Source organism: Penaeus chinensis, chromosome 18 (assembly GCF_019202785.1).
Source record: "Penaeus chinensis breed Huanghai No. 1 chromosome 18, ASM1920278v2, whole genome shotgun sequence".
Taxonomy (NCBI): Eukaryota; Metazoa; Arthropoda; class Malacostraca; order Decapoda; family Penaeidae; genus Penaeus; species Penaeus chinensis.
Genome location: NC_061836.1, coordinates 31,566,460 through 31,571,459, shown reverse-complemented (window position 1 = coordinate 31,571,459; position 5,000 = coordinate 31,566,460). Strand labels below are relative to the sequence as shown.

Here is a 5,000-nt window from a genome sequence, read left to right as displayed (position 1 = left end):
AGAGAGAGAGAGAGAGAGAGAGAGAGAGAGAGAGAATGAGAGAGAGAGAGAGAGGGGGGGGAGAGAAAAGGAGAAAGAAAGAGAGGGGGAGGGAGAGAGAGAAAGAGTCTCAATTACAAGAACAATTTATTGACCTGCTAAAAGGCATTATGTTAGTCGTAAAAACAGAGCAGGGGGGGAGGGGGGATCTGTAAGTATTCCATTTCCCTCCCCAGACAATTTTTCTTTTCTTTTTTCTCTTTTTTTTCTTTTCCCTTTTTTTCCCCAAAAAAGTGAAAAGTGTTTGGGGAAAAAAAGAGGAGAAATATTAGTGTTTGTGGGTTTACATTATCAAGACGGCCATTTTCCGTGAAACAGCACAGAGAGGCGGAAGGCGTCTCTGTGTTTTGTCACGGGAGACACTCGGGTTCGCCTCCGAGTTTCCCTCCTTTAGCCGTCTGCGTCTTCGTTCCCCTCTTTCATCTGTTTTTTTTTTTTCTTCTTCTTCGTTCGTATTGTTCTGCTTAATCTTTCTCTTTCTCCTTTGCCTTTTCTTTTCTTTGTTTTCTTGCTCTTCCTCTTCCTCTTCCTGTTCCTTCTCCAGTTCTTTTTTTTTTTCCTCCTCCTCCTATTTTTCCTCCTCCTCCTCCTCCTCCTCCTCCTTTTTTACTTCCTCCTCTTATTGTTCCTCCTACTACTTCTTCTTGTTCTTCTTCTTCTTCTTCTTCTTCTTCTTCTTCTTCGTCTTCTTCCACTTTTTTCCTCCTTTTCCCCATTTCTCGTTCTGCCTCTTCTTCTCCATCCTTAATCACCTCCCTCTTCCTATTCTTTATGCCACTTATTCCTCCTCTTCCTCCTCCTCCTCCTCCTCCCTTTCTTGTCACTTCTGCCCTTTGGCCTCCCCTCTTCTCTAACCCTTAATCCTTACCCTAGGGCTCCTACCCCATCCTCCCTTCCCCCTACCCTCTTACCCACGCTGTCTTTGCCCCTACCTTCCTATCCCCCTCCTCTCCTACTCATGTTTTCCTTACTCCTCCCCTACTGCTTCCCCCTCTCTTCCCTCCCCTTCTCCTGCCCTTCTCCTACCCTCATTGCTCCTTACCTTCCCTCCGTCCCTACCCACTAACCCTACACCTCTAATCCTTCTACACTCTTTGCCCCCTCTCTCTCCCCCCCTCCCCTGGTCTGCCCCTTTTGCCTCACCTCCCCTTTTCCTTATCCTACTTCTACCCCCTTCCCCTGCTCCTTCCCATACCCCTCTACCCCTGTTCTTACTCATACCCCCCCACCTCTGCTGCTCCCCATACCCCCTCCCCCCTCTTCTTCCTCCCCCCTAATCCTAACCCCCCCCCCCGCTCCCCCGCCGTTCACCCCCTACATTTCCAACACCCCTCCCTAACCCCATACACCTCCACCCCCCCCTCTACTATACGGTGTACTCGTCATTGCGAAACAATAGCACGAGCTTACTACGTGACCCCTGGCTTGACCTTCGGAGAATGGGGCGTAGGGGAGGGGGGGGAGGAGGCAGAGATGGTGTTAGAGGGTAGGGAGGGTGGAGGGGACGTGTGTGTGTGTGTGTGTGTGTGTGTGTGTATGTGTGTGTGTGTATGTGTGTATGTGTGTGTGTATGTATGTGTGTATGTGTGTATGTGTATGTGTATGTGTGTGTGTATGTGTGTATGTGTGTGTGTGTGTGTGTGTGTGTGTGTGTGTGTGTGTGTGTGTGTGTGTGTGTGTGTGTGTGTGTGTGTGTGTGTGTTTGAGAGAGAGAGAGAGAGAGAGAGTCAAAATACGGAAGAAACAGAAGAGAGAAAGAATAGTAACTGTCTGCAATTAAAGCGAGATGCCAACGTAATAAATGAATCTGGAAACTTATGAATGAATCATATAACATTGTCCATTCGCTTGTTTTTTTTAATATACCGAGAAGCATTCGCCGTTGAATGCTTGAATAAAGGGTTAAATTTACATTAATGTTGAGTGGAACATTATTAACGAATTATCATAATTATTTATGTATATTAGTGGTTCTTTGTGTCTCCCCGGGATGGATTGGATCATTTGATTACGAAATCATGTAATTATGTCTTACGTAATGATGCATGTCTAATCATCCCTTTTTCTCTCTCTCTCACGTGTAAATAGATTGTCGCAATGATTATTAACCACACCCGCTGCCCCTTTATCACGCCCCCCCGCTCCTCCTATTTTCCCTAATGATTTGATCGCTTTACGAGCCTAATGCCCCGGCGGTTTTCGTATCTGGGCGTGGGCGTGGGCGGCGGCGAGGCTTGAGGGGGTCGCAGGACGCCGCCGGGGGAACCGACGCCGCGAGGAAGTCTCCGCCATCCATCAACGCCTTCGGGACGCGTTGGGTGTCGCGCCCTCTGCCCATAGCTGACCTCCGGCGTGACCCGAGCGACCCACGGGCGTCGGGGTGACACTTGCTCTTGTATTTTATTATTTCGGGATCAATCCATCTTGACGCCCGCGATGGAGGGGCTGGCGGAGGGAGGGGGGAGGGGGGAGAAGGAGGAGGAGGAGATGGGAGAGGAGGAAGAAGAAGGAGAAGAAGAAGAAGAAGAAGAAGAAGAAGAAGAAGAAGAAGAAGAAGAAGAAGAAGAAGAAGAAGAAGAAGAAGAAGAAGAAGAAGAAGACGAAGAAGAAGAAGAAGAAGAAGAAGAAGAAGAAGAGGAAGAAGAGGAAGAATAGCAGGAGGAGGAGGAGGAGGAGGCCCTGGCGGCGTTCGCTTCCTCTCGTGATGGATTTACTATACACGATTTTTTTGTCTGCTGGGGAGATGATGATTGTTTCCTCTTGTTCCTTTGTTTTCTTGTTTTTCTTTCCTTTTTTGTTTTTTCTTGTTTTCTTTTTCTTTTCTTTTTCTTTTTATAATTGTTTTCTTGACACAAACACTCACACAAGTAATGTGCACACAAAGATGAAAAGGAAAACAGCCACAGTTAGAATTGAAAATAAATCGTCTTATCAATTCATTTTCATTTCTAACTGTGGCTGTTTTCCTCTTTATTTGTTTTCTTGTTTTTTTTTGTTGCATTGTTGCTTGACAAATACAATTTCCTTCGATTGGACGATTTTTTTTATTCTTTATTTTATTGATAATTTGTGTTTGTATATATATATATTTCTTGTCTTTTACTTACTTTTGTTTCTTTGTGTTTTTGCAGGTATGGTTGTCGCCGCCCGGGCATTGCAATACGTGAGTGATATTGCAACGTTGCAAAATACCCTCCCTTGGACCTGAGTAAGTTGCAGAACACCCCCTTACCCCCTACCCCCTTCCTCTATCACGGGGGGGGGGAGGGTTTCAACATCCTCTTAATAATAAAAAAAAGTCTTCAGTTTACAAAATGATGAATGGCTTTAAAGGTCCACAGCCTGGCGGGTATTACGGAGATCTCTGACTGCAGGTAAACACTTGTAAACAGTCGGGAAGGAGGCGAAGGAAGAGGAGGGAGGGCGGGGTAAAGATGGGGAATTAAGGAGGACGGGAATGAAAGATAGGGAGGAAGATCGGGGGAATGGGGAACTGAAAGGATAGAAGGAGATGGCTTTTGTGTGTGTGTGTGTGTGTGTGTGTGTGTGTGTGTGTGCGTGCGTGCGTGCGTGCGTGTGCGTGCGTGTGGGTGCGTGCGTGCGTGCATGCATGCATGCGCACATGCGTACATGCGTGCGTATGAGTGTTTTGTGTGTGTGAGTGTGTGTGTGTATGTGTGTGTGTGTGTGTGTGTGTGTGTGCTTGTGTGTGTGTGTGTGTGTGTGTGTGTGTGTGTGTGTGTGTGTGTGTGTGTGTGTGTGTGTGTGTGTGTGTGTGTGAGTATGTGTGTGTGTGAGTATGTGTGTGTGTGTGCGCGAGTACGTGTACGTTGCATGTATGTATGCTTAGGGGTGTGTTTAGGTGCGCAGGTGGCATAAGAACGGCCCGGGGCAGAACCAGAGCCCCGCCAGAAGTAAACCTCAGTCGGAAGGGGGGGGGGGGGGGGCGTGTAAACAGCCAGCGAGCGAGAGCAACGGGTTAACTACAGCCTCTCGCACCTTCGTCGTGGAGGTCCTGGCTCGGGCGCCTCCTGCACGCCTACCCAGAATACCCCTCGCTGTTTACCGGAGAGCGTGGCTAGGGCGAGCAGGCTGGGCGTCACTTTCGGGGATGATATTTTGTAACAGTTTTTTTTTTTTTTAGGTTTTAAATATAGATCTGTGGAATGTAACCTACGAGTGTTGTTTGAGTTAAATTTCGCTATTCTTCATTTTTTCTACTTCTTCTTCCTCTTCTTCTACCTCATTCTTCTTCGCTTGTTCTTCTTCCTCCTCTTCTTCTTTTTCTTCTTCTTCATCATATTCATCTTCTTCTTCTTCCTCGGCTTCCTTCCACTTCTTCATCTATTAGTCTTATTCTTATTCTTTTCCTCCTTCTGTGGTGGCGGTTTTCTCCTTTTCGGAAAAAACAGGAAATTTCAGAATGTGTCAATAAACACGGAATTCTCGAAAGTTTTTTTTTGTTATTTTCTTAAAAATGTCACGTGATCCGCCTTCCGATGAAATGGTGTTTCTGGGAAGAGTCTGTATGCTTAGTTTCACCAAATTTTGTAAACATTGTTGTTATTTTTTTCGTTCTTTTTTAGAGTGGTTTATATTTATTTTGTTTCTATGTTTGTAGTGTTATTACATCTACTTTTCGCCTATTTTTGGAGCGTTATGTGCCCATTTATACCATTTTTTTTGTTAGACACTCATTTCCTCCCTATTTTTGTAGTAGTATATACTCATTTTCTTCCTTTTTTGGGATGCTGATTATGAGACGAGTCTGCTTGAGAGACACGAGGTAGGGCTATAAACCTTCGATCACGTGACCCGGATGTCGCGTTACGTCATACCTCGTTCGTTTCCGATGGTTGAGATTATCGTAAAACAAAATTCCCAATAAGCCGGCTTTGATGGCTTCGGCATCTCATTACTAGGCAGATGAGGAACGGCGCTCATTATTTTTTCCTTTTCTT

The 5,000-nt window shown here is 45.9% G+C and overlaps 1 protein-coding gene across 1 annotated transcript in view; it reads left to right on the top strand.

Annotated features, from left to right (window-relative positions):
* Window positions 1-5,000, top strand: part of LOC125034728 — a 284,085-nt gene that overhangs the window by 197,473 nt on the left and 81,612 nt on the right. The gene's annotated exons all lie outside the window — the stretch shown is intronic.